General features: G+C 39.5%; 1 protein-coding gene across 3 annotated transcripts in view; it reads left to right on the top strand.

The window, feature by feature from the left end:
- LOC149779835 (uncharacterized) overlaps window positions 1-23,115 on the top strand; it is a 217,686-nt gene that overhangs the window by 50,377 nt on the left and 144,194 nt on the right. For 2 of the 3 annotated variants that reach the window (XM_089936509.1, XM_089936505.1), the window contains exon 1: window positions 21,015-21,169. The exons of the other annotated variant lie outside the window; for it this stretch is intronic. The gene's annotated coding sequence lies outside the window, so the exon portion shown is untranslated. Of the gene's footprint in view, window positions 1-21,014; window positions 21,170-23,115 lie in introns of those variants that run through there. 3 annotated transcript variants of the gene reach the window in all.

Raw genomic sequence — 23,115 nt, 5'->3', positions numbered from 1 at the left:
ATCTTTCACGGCGTGCAATCCTCGTGTCACCACCAATTTTGAAACCATGCCCTCGCTGTCGAGTAACTCCTCGGTACACTTGGTACATGACTCTTTAGAGAATCGTTTTCGAAAATGGAGTTTCACCGTGACTTTCCCTCTCGAGAATGGAATATTTTGTCCCAGATCTCCTTTTATCGCTATGTTGACAGTGTGGAAATACGACTTACTGACGGGCAAATACTGAGGATGTACAAATTCGCGCTGAACGTGTTAGGTGTTTCTACCTTCCTTGTCAGTGACTGTGGTAGAATTCACTTTGAAAGGAATGACACGCGGTAATTTTACGGAGGTGTGTCCCACTACGTTGTACTCCACCATATCGGAGTACACAAAGATCAAATTGAGTCCTTCGTTCAGTTCTACAGGGGATCCAAACGCACTGTAAAAATTTATAGTACTGTTGATATTCGAGCTCAAATTCTGTGCTACCAACTGTAGATGTCCACCTAAAATTTTAAACAAACTACCATTAAACCTGATGGACAATATTTCGTTATCCTGAAATGTCATCAGTAGGCGACGAATCACTTTATGGTACTCAATCTTATCACTTTTTGGCTCTGCTCTGGGCTTCGCCAAACGCTTCCTCTAACGTGTCAGCAATTTTGTCCACCAAATGTTCACCGCTAAAATAAATAGCCTGCCAAAATTTTCACATTATAGGTGCTTAATAAGGGATTGCTTGCTGACTTTGTGTCACCCGAAATCCCAGTTGTATTCATCTCTTCTTGCAATTGGACGTTCAGGATTTCAACCTGGAAGGTGTTTTGAGTTTCAGTGATGTTTTTTGTTTGTGTATAGTAAATCATTTCCACCAAAGCCACTTCCCAAAGGGCTTCATGATCCAACTGCATGGTCTGAAGTAATCTGGCCGTCTAACAACACAAAGCATTGTTGGGAAACACCTCCATAGAACTGTCACAGGGTAACGTTAAATAAAATTGGTTATTGTTGTTCATAATGCCAGAACGTCTGCAGCTGTTTGAGAGGTCACTCGAAGTCAGAGGACTGTTTAAAATAGGATTGTTGTTGGAGTTGTTATTGTTGGAGTGATGACTGACACTGCCACAAGACTCTCGCTGTTCCCCTTTGAGGAGTATTTCTGGGAAGGGATGGGAAGAAGATAATTGATGAAACTGCTCAATAAAATGGTCCACAATTGTTTGTCTCCTTGTTGCAGACGCAAATTGGCAATAGTGGTTGCTTTTGTAGATCTTGCAGAGAAGAACTGGGTGAAAGAGTGGTCACGGTTGTAGTGGCAGTTGAGGATGTGTTGAAGGGCACGATGGTCACTTCGTTTTATAGTCGATGAATTGCGAAGCGTCGATCCAAGAATCAAAACTTGGTGGATATCCATTCCAAAACACTTTGACTTATCTAACACTTCGTTTTCCCACTTTTCGGGTTCTTCGTTCGAAAATGATTTCGATGTCGTACACTTCCTCTTCTCTTTTGGTCACATGTTGTAACTTGGGCAAGTAAAACGTTCCTTTCAACACTTCCCCGTTCATGTCTTCTAATTTATAGACGGCAGGATGACGGCCATGCAGTCGTCCAGTGACACAAAACAATTCGGTGGTCCAGTTGGGTAAGTAACCTTTTTCAAAAGTGCGTTTGGTTTTGGCAATGCGCACCCAATCTCCAGCTCACAACACTCCACTTTTCTTGGGGACAGTCACCGTCAGAGACGTACCAAACAGGCGCTCAAAACGTTCACTTTGTTGTCCTGAGTCACTTCTTGAGGGGCACGTCCGATGCTTCGATGGTAAGATTGGTTGTACGCTTGGATCACGTGCGGCAAGACGGCGATGTACTTGAGAGTGTGTTGATGCGTAAAATATGTCCACATGCGTTCTTTCAAGTTGCGTTGAAAACATTCCACGATGCTGGCTTTGGCTTCGGGATTCTCGGTGGTGAAGAAATGAATGTCATGTTTCTTTGATTTTTTTTGGAAAGCTTTGTTCAGAAATTCGGTGCCTTTGTCGGTTTGCCATCGAAGAGGGTGACAAACACTTTGTTTTAACACCACGTTTAAGGCTCGCACTAACTCACTGCTCGATTTGGAAGTCAACGACACAACCCAGGCAAATTTGGATAAAACGTCTATGCCACAAAACAAATATTTGTAGCTACGATTGTAGGTGACCAAATGAGAGATATCGGCTAAATCAGCTTGCCATTGATGATCGATGACCTTCACTCGGGTGCGAAAATTTTCGTCCAGTGGGTTTGTGTAAAATGTATGTAGCTTGTTCTTGTAACCAACGATGCACTTGACGTAAACCGAGACTTTTCAGACGGGTTTCAGCAGCACAATATAATTTCTGAACTCCTCAGTATCCCAAAGGATCGGATAAATTGAAGCAAGTGTTGGCTAACACCTTCTCCATTTTTGTTAATAAGTCACCCACACTTCATGGTTTTTGTTTCGTGTGGTATTTTCTTGGATTGTAATGCTTTGCGTGTCCGGAGAGCAATAGGTATCGAGGAGGAGGAGGATGTCTGAACAGGGGTAATAGGTTCTTGTTTCACTTCTGTCTTCACCTTCCTTTTCTCTTCTGTGGAAGAAGGGGTGGCCATGATCTTTTTAATCCACTCAATTATGGATGTAGGTGGTGTTATTAACTTGCGTACTTTCTCTTATGGAGTTTGAAACTCTTCTTCTTCTCCTTTTACTGTCATGGTCACTTGGGGTAGTGATGGTGGTGGTTGACTTTTCATCAGGGACTTAAATCTTTCAGAGTCGGCTGAGCTGTTTCGTCTACAGTCTTACGGTGAAAGAGTTGCAGTAGTTGCAATAGATGACCGTACCTTTGCGATTTTCTGTTTGGGAAAAATCTTAGCGATCCATCAACGCTTGCAATTCGTGTTGAAACTGGGACATCTCGGTCAAATAAAGATTGGGAGACAAATGCCGGGTCCGTTGTTCATGTCATCGATGGTATTGCATCCATCATTTCTAAGGCACTAAAGCCAGTTTTCGTCCTTCCATTCGATTCCAAAGGTCACGCCGGAGATCTTTTGACTCCGGAGGTCTCTTTTATCATCTTGGTCCTTTTCTCTTGAACTCATGGGTAAAACACCTCCCAACATTCTTCTCAGCATGGTTCCCGCTAATTGTTTGACAAGAGGTCCTTAAAAATCCTCCGCATTGCGCCATCATCTTTTTCTTTTGACGGCTGTGGATTTTCTTTTGGACAATATGGCGACGAACGTGTCGATGTTTGCTATTCATTCTTTCTGGTGTTTAAACAAAGGCATTGTTCCTTTGAAGACATTCAGACAACATTCGCTAACGGTATCGATGACATCTTTGGAGGCTGTTTGAATGAATTGTTTTCGCATGGGTGAAGGAGCTTTGGACAGGACAAGCATCATGTCTCAATGTATGGTTAAACGAGGAGGAAGTCCTTTCCTTTTCATTCGTTTTTTTTTTTAGCCAGAGAGTGGTGTGCACTTCTTTTAGAGTACATTTCTTTGATTCAGGTGCGAAAATACACTTAAGTACATCGCTTGACATACGTACTTTTATCTTTTTTGTCTGAGAAGGTTTGAAGAAAAAAATCCTCTCTTTCGGTTGTTCCTCTTTTTCTTGGCGTCTTTTCAGGCGTAGACGTCGATGCTTGGCTAAATGTTTTTTCGCATGACGAGACTGTCCTTTTCTTTTTCCTTTTTCTTTTTGGACAAAAGAACGACGAATATGGTAACGGTGTGCGTTAGTTTTAGGCGACATCTTTGATCGTTCAGGAGCACAAAAAACCCTGATCCCTGTTCCTTTTATGCAAGTCTCTTTTATACTGGAATGCGTCGCCACTGATTGTCTTTACGTCGCACCGACATGATATCAGGCATCACACGTCGTGGAGGGGTACGCGACGGACTAAATCGGGACAGTTCTTCAAATCCAGTAAACTCTGTAACATGCCCGATCTCTACTTTGCGAGTAGCTGCTACTGCAGCTAAATAGGAGTAGGGTGTCACCGCTGGAGGAGACGTTCGTGAAGACGCGTGTTTCCATTTAAAGTTTCCATCCTGTCCAGACTGCAAGGCTTCTTTCAAGACCACAAGGTTCACCACTCGACTGGTGCGATAATTGAGAGTCAATCCTTTCACTTTACTCTCGGTGTGCACTTCTCCTTGTGGGTCCCGGTATTCGTAGTCGTAATTTTTGGGACAGCCATTAGCAAAACTTATAATCTTTTCTTTGGGTTGCTCGTCCGTCCAAGCTCTCAAACGGTCTCCTTCCATGACAGGGTAACGTTGACCCAGGCGATCGGTGTAGATGCAACTGTCCCTGTCAGAATACAGCACATGATCTCCTAACAGTTCTAAAACATTGTACAATTTTAAGCGAGCATGGGCTGTCACCTAAGCCGTAATGATGACAATTCCAAATTCGTCGGCCTCTACAAAGTCCAGTTTTCCCTCGTAATAGACTAAAATCAAGCCTTCACGAAGGACGTCCACGCGTTTCATGGCTTCAGTTTTGTCGTGAATCATCTGGAAGTAACGGAAGGTTCGGACAAATACTATGTCTTGGGAAAATACGGTCGTTGTGCCATTTTAATCCACAAACAATTCAACATCACTTTGGCAAACGACCGCCTTCCTTCGTTTTTCTCCACGTGGTCTAAAGTGATGCCCTCCTGCCTCCAGTCTTTCTCTTTGAATTTCTTTTGGTCCTCGGGAGTGTGGCACCAGAAAGGATAGCCGCTGGTTTCTTGTTTCAGTTTTAAAAAGGCATCCACGTAGTCTGCTAAAATGTCTTTCTGAGTTTGGTCACCCTTGTGGTATCTGTCTGTCTTGGAAAAGTGGTAAATTTCGTACACTTCTAACAGTTGGTATCCCATGTCCAGAGCTTTAAACAATTCCACGCTAACCCACGTTCCCGTCAAGGCGCTTTCTTCCTGGGTGTGCTGACAAGGTCGATCTTGGTTGCACGTTGCCGCACAAGTACGGCAAAAGGGAAACATCAGTCCCTGAGAGGTAAGACTTTAAATTTAATCAATCCTGCGTATTGTTGAAATGTTGTCCAGGTCGATGTGTTCATTCAGCAATTGATGGTGTCCTGCGGAAAAGTGACAATATTTGCACACGTAAGGATACAGTGAACACACGTCCAAGTATTTGATTTCTTCTCCTTTTTCTTCGTCGACGTGGTACAGAAAACATGTGGCATTCGTCCGTCTTCCGTACAAACTGTCCCGCGTGTTCAATGGTTCACCGACTTGTAACTTTCCACGATACGTTCAAACTCAGGATCAGTTTTCAAGCGGTGATCGTACTCGTGTTCCCACATTTCCACCACTTGGTATCCTTGCTGTTCTAACTTCAAGCGCCGCTGACAAGTGGCCTGGTACCAGTCTTCCATGGTCCGTTGTAAAATTGATTTTTAGTTTCACGTTTAAGGTAGCAGATGAGACATCCGTGAAATAAGCAGCCGTTAAACTCGTTCACGGTCTTTGGGTATTCTAAGTCCCAGTCATCCACCTCTTCGTTGTGGGCGTGTTGGATCCATTTGTCTTCCTTGTGGCACAAGTCATGAAGCCAGCGTAAGGCTTTCACCGAGTATTGACGTTTGAGAGCTGATGACAGCCAGGGTGTTTTCGGGCATGAATCGTTGGCGGTACACTAAGGAATACGCTTTGGCAATGGTGCAGGTTCCTTTCAAAGGATCGACCCCTCCGAGTTCCATGTACAGTTCTCGAAATTTTCCAAAGCAACGCCGTAAAATATCCACGTCGGAACGGCAATACTTTAACATTCCTTCCTAAAAGTCGAAGGGGTCCGAAGGGGTCCGAGGCGTGAATCTGGTACCAGGCGTATAAAGCTTCTCGTTGTTAGGTGCGCATGTTGTCGGGGTCATAGTAGTGAGTCTCAGGCAAATGGGTAGAACAGTGTATTGATTGGCTTCGGTATTGAATAAGTGCGTAGAATAGCGATTGGCCATTTCTGTCATTTTAAACGTTTTAGGAATTCGTTTCAAAGGAATAGCAAAGTAACTTGTCGAATCTATAAATTGTGCTTGTCCCACTTGCATGTAGATGTCTTTGGCTCCATTCAAAGTCACTTTAGGACGTTCAGTACTTTGTTCCGTATAGTATCTCAAAAGAAACTGTCCATCAGTGACATGGCGATGGCAATCTCCGTAACGTACGATGTCCTGTTGAATCCACGACTCGTCGATGGGGTCTAAGATCTATTGGGCATAATCGGCTAGAGTGTTTGGTCCCCGAAAGATTTTTTCACGTCCTACAGGAATCTTGCTACAGTCAGGGCAATGACTAAAGAAAGGTTCTTGGATGCACTTCCCGCACGCTTGGAATTGTATTTTTGAATGTAGCATTCGTGTTCCAAGTCGATGATTTGGCGAGAAATGTGACATCATTTCTTTCCTGAACATACGTGCGCCTTGGCACTATTGGTACATATCCCTTGTCCACAAATAGGGCACATTCTATGCAGTTGACAAGCACTTTTCTTCTGTGAACCTTGCGTCTTTATGTGTTGTTGGTAATAGCCGGGGCTGACAAAACTGCGCTGACAAGCTGGGCAATGCACCAGTTCTTGTCCTTCGTCCAGACAGGGTTTAGAGGCCAAACATCCCTCACATTTTGATCTGTAATAATTGTGTTCTCTCGATTCTTATAACCATCGCCACATTTCTCACCGTAATAACCGTATCCCAGAAATGCGGCGATACTAGTAATGACATCTTAATGTTCATCTTGATAATAGACGTGAAGGTATTTTCCATCTTTGAAAATATTTTCCTCGAAACAACAGAGGTCCACACATATTTTTGAGTGTGTACCTTCAAGGTGTAGCGTGGGGCCAAGACGTCATGCAATTTTTGCATTTCAATAATGTCACGGAGTGGGAGGTCTTTGGAAAGACCCGCTTGCTGTAACAGGAGTTCTGCTTCTTTTCGTTGTTTGGCTCAGTCGGATCGTTGAACAGTTTTCCAGTCTCTTTTCCATTCTAAAGTGTCGTTCTTGTCGGCATATGTTCGTCCTACGACGATGGCTCGGGTTAAATACATCTTGTCTTGATTGTTGTTAATTTGGACGAGGATCTTTTTTGGTGCTGCAAAGGTCGTCAAGCAAAAACACCCTTTAGCGTCCCGTCCCTTTGGAAAGAGAACCGTGGGTAATGAACAGTGTCACTTTTCCATCGGTGATGTAAAACTTGTCGTTGGATTGTTGCAGCTGTTGAATCTTTTCGATGACTTTGGAAGGGGTCAGTTCTGCTAGGTTGCTATCGATCCAAACGGGGGACTTCAAACTGCCGTGATGAATGGGAAGTCTCAAGCGATCGTCTTCTTTGGCTTCACGTTGTCGTTTCAGTGTGGTTAAGAAAGACTCCCACGCCTCTATGATGAACCCCTCTGCTTTCTCCAAGGGTACTTCGGACTTGAAATCTTTAAACTTCACCATGTAAGTGTAAGCCGTAGTTCTAAATTCTCTTGAATATTGTAGTACTTTTGAGGAGTTAATGGTGGGCTTTGGTTGGGTAGACTCTATGTGTCTGGATTCTGGCTCACTCATGTCATCTTCAAAGTAACTGACATGAATTTGAACCAAGACTTCAGCTACTGTGCTAGCGATGAATCACGTTTCTACCTCTTACTTTCTTCTCCTTTGTCCATGGAAGGATGCAGTCGTTTCATCTTGACTGCAAAAAGTCAAATGGCTACATTTTATTTGTCATGGTCCCCTATATACATATCAAACCAGTGTCTTCCCTATATAAAGTGTCAGTGTCTTCACTTCCAGTATTCATTTCACTCTCAAACCGACCAGAACAACGGAACAGCCTACAGAGATCGAAGTTCTTATCAGAGCTTTGCGAGGTGTCATACGAAAGTTTTCTTCTGACAAGCCGAGGGACTACTCTTCCCCTCCTTTCGAGATAAAAGTCAAGATACTATATCTGTAAGAAGTAAGGGCATTAGGCTACAGTGTCCAGACCGTCAAAAAAGCAAGACATGTGTCAGAAGAGACAAAAGTCAATATAACTGGTATCATTGTCAAGAGAAAAGTCATTGGTCTTCAAAATACCTTTAAAAAAGCAACAGGAGCAACAGAAAAAGAGGGGTTCAGAACAGGAAGAAGAGGTACCCTCCAAAAAGGTAGAACCCAGACACGTACAGAAAGAGAAAAAAGTGAAGGAAAGAAGACGAGACGAAGTGAGGAAGAAGAGGAGGAAAAACCTCTAAAAGTAAAGAAGTCTATGAACTGTTTAAAGTGTTGTGTTATGAATTGGATTGTACAGTTCGTAACAGAATAGGCCAGACAGAAAACATAAATGTCTTTTGGTTTTGAATTTTTTAAATATTGACATACACTCACGTATTCACACACGTACATCATGGGCAAAAAAGGGATTTTGAGTTTGAATTGATTTTGGCAAAATGAATGCTATCTCTTTTCGAGAGAGGTGTGTGGTCCAGAAAAGAACCGTTAGGTGGGTGCTTTTATATTACAAAAATACCCTTAGGAACAGGTCGTAATCAGATTTAAATACCTTAAGACTTTTCCACGGCCAAGGCCTACGTCTGGACTTGCTCCTGTCGATGATTTGGTAGAAATTGCTAGGGTGGGTATCTCGGGAAGGTCTTTTTCTCTTGAGTCTTAATAAAAAAAAGTCTGATACATTTTTAAGACTCCTCAACTCTGTCAACATGTCTAATAGTACCGTCACCGTTCGAATTTCACTGTCCTTCTCTCCTATACCTTGTTTCTTCTCTGCTGCTTCTTCTTTGTGTTGTTTCCTTCTTCTTGCCTCTTTCTCTTCTTGCCGTTGAAGGAGAAAAGCTTGTTCTTCTTCTTTCTGCTGTTGTAAAAATTCCTCAAATTGTTCTTCGGTCTCTGTTTAAAATCCTCAACGTGTGGTAAAGAAAGAGAAGGTGGCAAAGGTGCTGAAACCGGAACAAATTCTTGCGAGGAAGAAAATCCCAATTAAAATCTGTCTCTTCTGGCAGTAGGACTGTGTTGACTTTGGTAGCCGCTGTTATGCCATCGCTTCTCGTCTCCACGGTCTGTGTAGCCCAATTCATCGTCTTCTTAGTTTCCGTCATGTTTGAAAACTGTCGCATTGATTCACTGCGCACAGACGCTTTTATTCCTATATAGAAAGTTTGACGTCACATGTAGCTCTCTTCGGGTTGGAAGACAGACTCCACACTGTGACTGAATTTTGTATCGCGTGCTGTAATTGGTAAAAGAAAAGCTCAGTCAGTTTCTATCCGCTCTTCCACTATAAATAACCCGCTTTACTTCATTCATTTCACCTGTTCTCGTCACAAGATGTGGGCTAACGTCGAAGCATCTACCCTCGTATCGTCGATGCTGTTCCGCACTGACTTACCCATACATGTCAAATCATTATGGACAATCATCAAGGTCACTGATACGAGCGTTTGGAAAAGAATGATCTATATGGAGAGACAAGGCTGTCTGGAAGTGAGTCCTCATCTACAGAACAGAAGTTAGAAGAGGTTTGAGGAAGAGAAGAAGACCTATGCGATGCCCTCTGTGTTAATGGAATCATGTTAACAAAGATACCAAAAACACTTTTCAGGGCCACTCCACTGTCTCGAAAAGATATTTATTCTCTTGCCTTAAAATTTGTTTTGTCGATTTTATTGTTTTTCTGTGATAGATTGATGTTTGTCAATCTATGCATGTATGTATGTTGTATGTGTTATATATGTCTATGTCCTGCCAGTCCCGCCAGTCCCGTCCCGCCAAGCGTTCAAGGTCTTTTCCCCCGCTGTTCGGTCCAATTGGGTTCAGCCCCTTGTAACATTGTTACCAATATCCAGTACCATGACGTCACCTCACCTGTTCGATTCATATTATCCCTATACTGTACAATAACCCAACTTTCTCGTGTCGCTATACAGTCCCAATATTCCCCATGTTAAATTCCCATTGTCGCTAAACATTCACAGAGTGATCTGAAAAGTCTTATCGCTAAACGTTCCCAAGGGAGGGGGGTCTGTAACGCATTTTCCATTGTCTCTAAACTATCCCTATTCACTACTGATAATTTTCTGATGAAAGATAAGTCATTTTAAATCTAAGTTTCTGGTTTTATTTATGTTGCTGTCAGTGTATTTATCTTAATGAAATAACTATGAGTGGTTCTCTCTGTCAAGATAGCAGATTTGTTCATTAATACATTTGTCACAAATCCACAGTGAATCACGTGGCAAACTATGTTTTGTTGGCTATTTGGATATTACATGGTGCTTATCTGAAATATGATTCAGTCTTCCAAATGTGTGGTATTCACTTGGAAAGAAAGAGCTTAAGTAATTTAGTCTTTATTTGTCAGAACGTCACAAATAAAGAAAAGAAATCGTCTAATTGGCAAAAACGAGTTATGAGACAATGCTTGACGATTTATTGATCAGATGCTCGTGTAGACATAAACGTCTTCGTACAGGGTTCTACGTTCGTGTAGATATAAACGTCTTCGTACAGGGTTCTACGTTCGTGTAGACATAAACGTCTTCGTACAGGGTTCTACATTCGTGTAGACATAAACGTCTTCGTACAGGGTTCTACGTTCGTGTAGACATAAACGTCTTCGTACAGGGTTCTACGTTCGTGTAGACATAAACGTTTTCGTACAGGGTTCTACATGCTTAGCCGTGTCGCAAATTGATGGCGTTGATGTCGATAAACAGCATCGATCAATCTTTTGATTTGAAATGATTTCCAAATCCATGACATATTTATTCAAGGGATGAAACATCTGATGCAAAATGACTGCCAAACTACCCAGGAGTCACCATTAGTTTATAACATTATCCTTAACTACTTAATTCCCGCAGATTTTTGAGCCATAAAACACTAGATGTTTACAATCATTTTCGTCGTAAGTGCAATTATTGACGTCAAACGGGAAATCATAGATGTTAAATTATCATTAATAAAAATTTAAGATTAATATCTTATGTTGACTCTTAATTTAGATATATTGAAAATACCGTTAATAATGAAGGCACAGTCTGTACATATCCCTGTCAAATTAATAAAATTAGATGACTTTTCACGATTAAATGAAACCGTCGATATTGTCTTTAGTGGTAAGAACATTTTGTCATAACTTAATTTTCATTCTTTTTATTCATGCTTGGATAATAAATGACACTGCAGATTTCTTCCGATCCACGTGTATTGTAAAAATCATACGGATAGAGGAGTGACAAAAGTGTCTTCAGTTCGTTAAGGTTCATTCTATTACCGGACAATGGATTCATACAATTTGCGGGGAAAACGTTTGATATCAGAATGTATCTACGAGCCCCCATAATAAAAACTATGTTAGTATTCCTTGTTCTCAGCTGTATTCAACTTACTGTTAGTTTTCGATTAAATCACATTCTGTCAATCTCCGTCTTTATGCATACCTTTGCTTCAAAAGGAGTATCGCAAAAGAAATTTACGAGCCATGTTTTACCATAATTCATAATTGTTTTGGCTGAAAGTTAATTTACTGCAGTGGTCCAAACACTTCCGGGAGCTCCGGTTGGCAGAGTGTTGTCAGACACTAACCTTTACAGATCGCGGACATCTCACCTCTGTCAGCGTGGGTTCAAGTCTCGGACTCAGCAAACATGAGTATGTGAGAAACCTTGCCAGTAGCTACCCGTGGGTCGCTTTATCTTAGCCCGGGTTCTTCAACCACCAGATAAACTGGCATCCATGTATAGCCTATCGTCTGATGAAAAATGGCGTTAATCATATAACAACATCAACAAGAAATGCTATTGTTTTTAGAAATTGCGTCCTTTTATGCTCTTTTTCTTTAGAACATGCATCTGTTATATCCTTCAGGTGAAACACACTACAGCTAGAAAAAGGCATTGTCAGTTACTTCTAGAATTGTCTTAGATTTTATATATATATATATATATATATATATATATATATATATATATATATATATATATATATATATATATATATATATATGTATGTATGTATGTATGTATGTATGTATGTAAGAGGAGGTCTTGTAAGAATGCTTCAGAGTAACCAATATACTCTGCCACACCCAGACAAGAAATGCGTCGCCTCTGTTGTGAAGTTTTTCTTGCTTTTGTTTAAAAGTTTAAATATTATTATCGTTGTATTTTGGAACACTATCATAATTATACACTTTGAATGTAAAGAGGCAGTCTCTCATGTACTAACCATGATGGAAATAGGCAGTATCATGTATACTATGCATTAAGTAAATACGCTATCTCATATGTATTTACCATGATGGAAATAAGCTGTGTCACATGTACTAACCATGATGTAAATAGGCAGCATCATCTATATTATACATCATGTAAATAGGCAGTATCATGTATACTATAAATTATGTAAATAGGCAGTATCATGTATACTATGCATGATTTAAATAGGCAGTATCATGTATAATATGCATGATATAAATAGGCAATATCATGTATACTATGGATGATGTAAATAGGCAATGTCATGAATAATATGCATGATATAAATAGGCAGTATCATGTATAATATGCATGATATAAATAGGCAGCATCATATATACTATGCATGATATAAATAGGCAGTATCATGTACAATATGCATGATATAAATAGGCAGCATCATATATACTATGCATGATGTAAATAGGCAGTATCATGTATACTATACATCAGTTAAATAGGCAGTATCATGTATACTATACATGATGTAAATAGGCAGTATCAGATATACTATACATGATGTAAATAGGCAGTATCATGTATACTATACATAATGTAAATAGGCAGTATCAGATATACTATGCGTGATGTAAATAGGCAGTATCACGTATACTATGTATGATGCAAATATGCAGTATAATGTATACTATATATTATGTAAATAGGCAGTATCATGTATAATATGCATGACGTAAATAGGCAGTATCATGTATAATATGCATGACGTAAATAGGCAGTATCATGTATTATTATCTCCTCATTTTTTTCCCCGTTAACTTTACATTGTCAAAATCGTTCAATATTCCCCGGTACTGAACGCGCGCGACAATACACATATAGCATTCACGTGAATAAAGGAACTACTTTCTTTTGTAAATAAACAATGGACTCAGACGCCAGTACTTTTGATTTGTAAACAAATCATGTACACTCGCGTAAGAGGCTCTTTACGTTGTGGTTGTTTAAATTTGTTTCTGAATGAACTAAAACATGTTTCGTGGACTGCAAAAAGACCCAGCTGTCTTGACATTTTGCCTTGATACAATGTTACGGATTTAGGCTAGCTACCTTATATAAATGACGGATTAGGTCCTTACAAATAACAAAGCATATAACTGTTTTCTTTAGCTGGTGATAAGAATGGCAAAATAAAATATACTTACAGTTTTACATCCTGAATTTCCTCAAAATGTTTTTTCTTAATTCTGCAAATTCGAATTACATGAGCCATGTCATAGGTTTTCAATCTGGATTACACATTTCGAAAGTGTGCTGTCATTTCGATGATAAGTGCAATATTCTCCTTACTGCACTCAAAATGAAATACACATTAAATTCCATAGCGTCTTTTTGAAAATTGCAGTTGAAAGACTTCATATTTTTCCCACGTTATGATTTCAAACATTCAATGACAGAAACAGAAACACATTTGCAGACGTAAACAAGCTTCTCCCGCGCCACTTCAATCCGATGTATTTCATGTATAATTTGCACAGATGAATCCAGTCCAAAATCACAAACTTTCGTCTAATCGAAACAAAATACCAAAATATATTCACTCCAGATCAAATGGAAAAGTCGTTGCAATGCGCATTCATTCACAATATGACTGCAAATTTCAGTTTTAACTAGACACGCCATTTTCTTTCGAAAGTTATGTCGACCGCGCGACTAAGTTCAAATTTATCTGGGCGGAGCTATGTGCGCATTAATAATGATGTCATTTTGTAATGTCAAATCTGCGCTTGTGAATTTATTTTGGAATACGGCATTCATTCATTTACGTTGTTTCTTGAAGTGTATTTTGTTTATATAATTAAACCTAAGGTAGAAAAAAAATAAGCATATAATAAAAAGGTTACTGCATTTGTATGGGAAAATATGAACTCGTTTTGTCGGAAGGATATACTGCACTCACAAGTTCGTGCAGTAGTCATTCCGAAAACTTATTCATATTTTCCCATACAAATGCAGTAAATTATAATAATATGCATGACGTAAATAGGGAGTATCATGTATAATATGCATGATGTAAATAGGCAGTATTGTGTATAATATGCATGATGTAAATAATCAGTATCATGTATACTATGCATAATGTAAATAGGCAACATCATGCATACTGTGCATGATGTAAATAGGCAATATCATGTTGACTATGCATGATGTAAATAGGCAGTATCATGTATAGCATGCATGATGTAAATAGGCTGTATCAAGTATACTATGCATGAATTAAATAGGTGGCATCATGTATAATACGCATGATGTAAATAGGCAGTATCATGTATACTATACATTTTGTAAATAGGCAATATCATGTATAATATGCATGATGTAAATAGGCAGTATCATGAATTACATGCATGGTGTAATTTGGCAGTATCATGTATGTAAATTATGTAAATTGGCAGTAAATATATAATATGCATGATCTAAATAGGCAATATCATGTATAATATGCATGATGTAAATAGTCAATATCATGTATACTATGCATTATGTAAATAGGCAGTATCATGTATACTATGCATGATGTAAATAGGCAATATCATGTTGACTATGCATAATGTAAATAGTCAGCATCATGTATACTATGCATAATGTAAATAGGCAGTTTCGTATGTGCTATGCATGATAATAACGTGTGGATATGGCAGTTCAAAATTCAACGTTGCGTGTTTTTTGCAATGTATTTGAAAATCTCATGCAAAATCAGAAAGATTGTCTCCAGGGATGAAAAAGCTGACTAAAAAATACCACTCACCTTTCGGGGATTCGATGACTTACGCAAACTGTGCTAGTAGCATAACTAAAGGCAAAGGTGGGTCGATTTAAAAATATAATGTTCACAAGAATTTGATTGCATTCCTACCCATGCGTCTCTAGAAAATATAACAAAACCTTCAAGTCATAAGTAAAGTCTTCATTGAAACTTCTGTTGTTGTGTCCGTCTCTGCGCATATTAGACAGAATTACATACTACAAATTAGCATATTCTCACAATAATTAGTAAATATACTTATTTTGACAGGTGACCCTAGTTCTCATTCAATATGAGAAGACACCAAGATAGTATCAGTTGCTTCAACTTATCATGAAAGAACTTCAGCTCCATAACAACTGTTAGTTGAAAGGAGATGCTGAATCTATAACTGTTGTACCTTAAGCTGTGTTTGTGTTCGATATGTTTAGCAATGATTGAGTCAATTACAATTTTTTTTCTTCTGGAAGCGCTTTACTGTATCTCAGCAGATTCAAAATAAGGTATATGATACATGAGATCAACAGATTCAAAATAAAGTATATGAGATAAAAGATAAACATATTCAAGATAAGGTATGTTGCATGAGATCACGTCAGTTCTCTTTAGCCAAGCGATTCGTTTGGATTCGAAATGGATTTGATAGTGTTTGCATTGAGATATGGAAGCTTTGCTTAAAACATCTAAACAATATTTTAAATAACTGAATCGGTTGCATAAATAGTTTAGTAATATTGTGCTTTTAATTATTCAAATATTTGCAGTTAATACGTCTCTCAGGAGGTCCCTGGAAAAACAACAGTGGAAAATTAGTTTGTTATTGATTTTATATTTGCAAGTATTTAAAAGATAGCTTCAAATTACTTAGTGTGGTTTGTTTGGGATGAGATTCTTACTCTTTGATGCAAGAAGTAGGTTGAATTTATTTCACAGTAGTAATTTCTTACTTTATGTTTTGGAGGGGTGGGGTGGGGAATGGGGCTAGTAATAAAGCCCAGAGGAATATTAGATTATAAAGTATATAATACTCTTGACTATTAAAACATGTATGGTCTTTCATGTCCTGGATAAGAACAAAAAAGAGGACAGAATGCGGATTTGAAACTCAGTGTTGCATTAATTTTAAAATGGCAAAATAAACTAAAGTTTGTTTTCTTTTTCACAATGTTATGATTACGGTAACAGTCACCCTAATAAAGCTTCTGCTGCTTCTGGTAAAATACGGTAGCAATCACCTTATCAAGACGCCTGTTTCTAGACTGGGAAAGTTACGGTAGCAGGTCACGTGTTAAAGCACCGTTTGTCACTCTTACCATCATTTCGAGTTTCTCTGCTTTATCGTCTTTGTCGCAAGCCATGGAACGAGAATAGGCTACACCCCCTTATCACAGTGGCTTCCTGTGTGGAGATTTCCTCGTTTCTCTTGAATATGTTTTACAGTATTGTAATACACTGTATCCGCTGCAGCGTCACCGCCATCATCAGCCTGAACCAACTATCACTGGGTATTTTGCCCCTGATCTCGGAACACCCTCCTGATGGCGGGGTATCAGTGTTGACCTCACGCTTCATCCCATAGGACGCGATGCAGCCATTTTGACCAGTGCTTTGAACCGCCACTTTGCTGGTTTTCCTAATTATCCACAGAACACTTCCAGACTGATTGAGGTGGTAACCCTCTCCTTTTCATCGCTGCTGGGAACAATCAAGTACTTGATCCCCTTCTCTTACATGTCTCTTTCAGCTCTGCACACTTAGTCAACTTTCTTTCATCAAAATTCTACTCCCAATGTACAGTTAACTCAATGGCCATCAGCTTCTTCATAGATTATAAACAAATAACTACATCTCGACGTCAGAACAATTGGATAAATTCTGGCCTGAGATTGATGATAACGTTTCCAGCTTTCTCTCCCTCTGCAACATATCTGATAGCTCTCAGAGGACACTGTCATGTTTCCGAAGTAGCTGTCTAGTATGAGTGCAGTTTGGAATGATGATACGATGTACTGCATGCCATCTAATTTACCATAGAAAGGAAGTTCATGAGTCTGAATGAGGCTCCATCTGCGCCATTTTGTTGGAGATGGCACAAGATCTTCCATTGATATCAGCAGAAACTAGATCGGGAGAAGTTCTTAATTTCAGCGGACCACGTTGCCTTCATGTCTGGTAGAGACCACCTGGTCCATACTACTTGGCTTCCCAGGTGAGCAATCTTTTATTGTCGACTCGTTTCCTCCACTTTCCTTAGCTCGTCCTGAATCACTGACCTTCTCGTACCTGGATCAGCTTCCTTGGGATGTGACCTGCTCCCATGCTTTGTCTTCCAGAGTAGGTTGCTCCAACTATGTCCTTGTGATTGGGTCTACTTTCTGCTGATTCAGCTCCGAAATAAACTGACCGATTTTTACCAGGATTTATTTCAATGCCAGCAGCAATCTTCTTGTCCTGCGAGTGCTTCATCATCATAATTGATCTCGCTTTAGCCTTCTTGAATCTTCCACTTCTTTTGTCAATGGTAGCTGGAGCATTCCAGTCCCAGCGTATAACCCAGCTCCTGTGCATAATGGTGTGATTCACTCCAAGACATCTGCATTGATACTTGCTAATTGTTAGCTCTAAGATCTCCACAGTTGTCCTTGCTATCTCGTATATCACCAACAGCCACATCTTAAGTTACGTGTTTAGGCTCGAACAAACAGTAACACAAGAAACCTGCTGTAACCTGTAGTGCTGAAGTCTATAGTTCCTTGTAGAAACAAGAAATATCACTCCGGTTACTGACAAACAAACAATTAAATTGAAATAAATATATATCTTAGATCAGATATAATTAAATCAAACATACATAACACACACCAATCCAAGCAGTAGTCAGCTCTGTTACATCCATGTCTTGAATTTCCCTGAAGTCCTGATTCAGTAATCTACAGCAATCCTTCTTCTTCCTGGTTCTTTAGCTGTTTCGTACCGTTTATGTCATTCAGTGTCGCATCAAACCACTTTCCAAGGCACTTGTCAAGATTGTCCAGGATGGATGAAATTTCCTCATCTTGGATCTTTATCGCAACCTGGAAGACGACCTAATTGTTTCTTATCACCATGCTCCTGGACATCTTTGGCTTAATTTGTAGGGGCCCCGAGTGGCCGAGTGGTCTAAAGCGCTCTTCGTTACGGATCACTGCCATCTCACCTCTGTCTGCGGCGGTTCGAGTCTAAGATTCAGCCAATGTGGGCATGTGAGAAAGCCTGCCAGTAGCTTCTCGTGGGTCGGTGGTTCTTTCCGGGGTTTTCCGGGTTCTTCCTCCACCATTAATACTGGCCGCCATGTATAGCCTATCGTGCTGAAAAATGGCGTTAAACCCCACAACAACAACAACAACAACTTAATTTGTATGCAATCCCATCACAGTCTCCTCCGGTGATGTCAATATCAGTCTTACTGGACATGTGTGTCAGTGGTCAATGTCAAGTCATCCATGAATCCCCTGCTGGATGGTACGCATAGCACTGATATCTTGGTTCGCATTCTGCTGCTCCATTCGTGGCCATGATATATAGTTTAACAAAGATATCAGTCTGTGACGATCCTTCTTTCTAGAGCAACACAAGAGGTTGTGAACTTCTCTGCCCTGAATTGTAGCTGGACGTTGCTGTAATGCCTAACTGATTATCTGCTTCATGCCCTCTGGTATATGGTGACTCAGTCAACAGTAAATGCTGTTAAGGGTTAACAGCTATGGAGGAAGTTGGCTACAAAACACTTCGCTTACATTTGTACCATCCTTTCTCTCATTTTTAATCTAATTAATATATTAAAATAATATTTATAAAGGTCATTATTTACTTCTCTACTTAGCAACAACAGTATGAAATAAAAAATTTACTTCTGTCCACAATCTGCTTAATTTACAAAATCTTACAATTAAGCATCATAAAGCTTTTATATATATATATATATATATATATATATATATATATATATATATATATATATATATATATATATATATATATATATATATATCCATTTATTCTTGCTTGTAACTTCATATCAGAAAAGTAAACTATGAAACCATCAGACGGGCGATTTTTCAATTATTTGGCATTTCAGTCTCTTTCCCATTCACAGATAATTTGTAGAATATTTGGTTCCATTTAAATTAAATGGACAATAATTGCTAAAGTTTGCTGCACGAAAATTTTTCAGAAATATGGACCTCAATTTTGTGAACACAAATATCTTAGTTAATGTGTATTTTGTGTTTTTCTTCTGATGCAGCTATTTTAAATAGTATTTGAGAGTATATTTTGAAAGATTTATGCGGAAATAAAGATATTTGATATCACTAAAGAAATATGGAACTGTTTGCGGCATGTCCTTTTTTATTCAGTCATCCTATTGACAGACGTAAGTAAAATCAGTGCCAGTAAACAGTACCCTAATGGCGGACGAGTGTAGTGACACGTAGCGGTCAGGGGGAGTCAAATATGGATAAACTGTCCACAGGAAAGGTCAATAAACAACTTACACGATTATAATGTAACTCACCAATGACGCAGAAGTATAAGTTATTTCCCTCGGATAGTTTTCTTGTATGATGTATGAGCATCGCTGATTTCGTACACACTTTAACTATTTTGTTACTGTTGGCTGACAAACAAAGCCACTGTCAAAATAAAGCCTGGAGCTTTTCGCATGCATGTGAAGTAGAATGATCAGATTTGATAATAACATAGCATGTAAACGAGAGACAAGAGTACAAGCTGTCATTGTCAATTTAAGTTGGGTTGAAAATTTGTAACAAGGGAAAAAATGAGTTGACATCAACGATATATTATATATCATTAAGGTAAAGGAGAGCTATTTGCCCATGTGGGTTAGGATATCTAGAATAGTCAAGATACCGTCTCCTTCAAATAATAAAAGCAAATGAGTGCGATTCGTATGAGAAAGAGTTCACTTTGTATATTTGGGATTCACACTTTCTTGTCCTTATTTTAATTTTATTTACCTTCTCAGAGTTTCTTCCAACATCTTTACATTTTGTTCTTTGCCTCATGATGAATGGTTGCTGTTATTTGGAGGTATTTTTCTTCCTGAGGTTCGCGGCCTTAACTTTCTGCTATCTAGCTGTTGTTTTACACTAAATAGCCAGGGTTGTGCTGATGAAGCGTTAAACATTATAATACATAGTCAAACAAACATGCATAGGCCATTGTCAAATATCGTAGTATTTTCAGTCACGCTATGTGGATTAGGCTGATAACGCCAGAGCAACATGAGCGTGCAAACAACAAAAATACAATTTTAAGTTCGGTCTGTGGGTGTATATTGTTTAAAGCGCTCTCCTCTGCGTGGGTTCAAATTTCGGGCCCGGCCAATGTGGGTTTGTGAGAAAGTTTGCCAGTAGCTTCCCGTGGGTCGGTAGTTCTTTCCGGGGCATTCCAGGGTTCTTCCTCTACCAGTTATACTGGCCGCCATGTATAGCCTATCTTACTTTGAAAAATGACGTTAGACCTAAAACAACAACAACAACAACAACAACAACAATTGTCAGTTCATGACAAGATAGTATGCCTTAGGTTACATTTTATCAAGAATCCGCTGTAGTTCGGTTGTTAGAGAGTCGGACTGGTAATCCAATAATCGAGGGTTTGATACTCGCCAGGGCAAACCAGGGTCGATTGCCAGGGTGTCCACGAGAAAAGCACATAGCTCCCAGTTCCTTAGCATGATAGAGTCAATAATGTGTTAAATATGCATTTAAAATTTCATAAATGAAAACAACAACAACAACAAAGTATTATCTTAATAATTTCATGAACAGCCAAGCATTTTATCATCAAAATATGTATATGTTTTATTTGGCATGTACGGCATCGGGCGATATGATTGGACGTGTTATTCACTTGCGCTGCATACGATTGTCGTCAATACAAACGAGACTTCAAGTCGAGTGACACGTCAGTAGATTGCATCTAACAGAAGTGTGTGCACTGTACAAAATCCTGGCCGTTGTATGGATTATATATTATGTATAGACGAAGACTTTTCAAAGTGTATTAGAGAGAGATGTTTGCTTGCGAATAACAAAACCGCGACAAGCTGTGCGCCTAAGGTAAGGAAAGCAATATATTTTCATTTTGCTTTTGCATTTGCATTTTATTATCGCATGAACATAGCCCAATACCTTGCTTTATACACTGACAGGAGGGATACGAGTCAACCCCAGAATTACTTAAATAATTACTTTTATCCTAAAGGGGGTTAAATCCCTAAAATCTACATTCATTTTCTTCCCACCAATGAAACATTGGAAAATTTGAAACAATCGTCTTTCATTGCTGTCTCGCCTGCGAAGCATAGTAATGTTTTGAGGGGGTTGGGGATTGTTTTGTATCGGATTCAAGTTACGTTAACGTCAAGATTTTGGGATGCAGCTGAAACAAGGAGCACATCATAGTGTCTAAGGCTCAACCTTTGTTTTAATTTTTCGGTAGAATGTCATTTTAAGCTAAATAACGTCACAATGAGTTGAAACGAAAAGATAACTTGTTTCATGAGGATGAGACATTACTATCCGTAGCTTGTTGTTGTTGTTGTGGGGTTTAACGCCATTTTTCAGCACACGATAGGCTATACATGGCGGCCAGTATTAATGGTGGAGGAAGAACCCGGGAAAACCCCGGAAAGAACCACCGACCCACGAGAAGCTACTGGCAAGCTTTCTCACATACCCACACTGGCTGAAACTGCCCGTAGCGTGATACAGCTTAAATAGAGGCATAACTCAGCAAAAACCTCGGGATATATGAAAATTCAGCATCGTAGTCATTACATTTCATCAGTCGGATTAGGTTTGTAAGTAGCCACACTGGTCACGCTTGTGATCAAAATTTGAAAGAATTAACATTAAATTTAAATTATATGAAATTTTAACAAATGCACTTTGGTACAGTAGAATGTTCGAAGAACATCACGGGCTGAAGATATACATGTCGCCTAGAAAACGTCAACGCATGTGCTTAAACATTGTTTTGTAATTTGACAATTCTGTTTACACTGAACCTGCGTATTTCTCTGTGCGCACTAGTAAATACCAAGTGTCGCTTAAATTCCGTAACCCGTGTGTGTGTCACTATTTTCAGGCATGTTTTAATCACACACATGCTGCAGAAAAGAGCAAACACATCAAATCAGTTGTTACATTTTGTGATATTACAGTCAGCTTCAAAGCACTTTCAGCTGCTAACGTATCAAATGAAACGTCCCAGCCTTAAAATCATGACCCTGTTTTACTACTGGATTTTTTCCTTTTTCTTTCTGGTGTATAATGCAAAACAAAATGCCATCCATGTCGTTGCCATTAGGGTCGCTATATCAGGTTCAGTCTTGTTCATTCTACGTATGAACCGCTCCGGTGGCCAAATGGTTAGAGCGTCCGCCTCGGATGCGGAAGGTCGTGGGTTCGATCCCCGGCCGAGTCACACCAAAGACTTCTAAAAATGGTACTAACATCTGCCTCGCTTGGCGCTCAACATTAAGAGGTTAATGTTAGGACTGGTCGGCCTGGTGTCAGGATAATGTGGCTGGTTGGGACATCACGCTACGTGTCTGCGGCATCATGCCCCAGTGCTAGACATCACTATAAACTGCCACCCTGCAGACATCGTAACTATATGACTGGAAATTTTTTAAAGCTACGTTAAAAATGAAAATAACACACACACACACACACACACACACACACACATTATACGTATGATTTTAAGTAATTGGCGTAGATATAGCTTTGCAGGCGCATTAAGTGTTGACAGATCTAGGTAGACATTGCAGCTTGGTAAGTGATGTTGAAAGGTATGTACAGCAAGCTTGCTATAAATAGACGAATTTCTGCTTTATCAGAAGTACTCCACCTATTCTATGTTACGTTTCGGTCTATATTTAATGTCTACAGTTGGAACGACATCGTTTATCAGCGGCTTGTCAGCTTTGGGGTGAACTCTAACTCTCTCTCTCTCTCTCTCTCTCTCTCCCTCTCTCTCTCTCTCTCCCTCTCTCTCT

Source organism: Sinohyriopsis cumingii, chromosome 16 (genome assembly GCF_028554795.1).
Source record: "Sinohyriopsis cumingii isolate HCF-2022 chromosome 16, ASM2855479v2, whole genome shotgun sequence".
Lineage (NCBI taxonomy): Eukaryota > Metazoa > Mollusca > Bivalvia > Unionida > Unionidae > Sinohyriopsis > Sinohyriopsis cumingii.
Note: the sequence above shows the minus strand (reverse complement) of the source record. Positions and strands in the feature narration are given on the sequence as shown.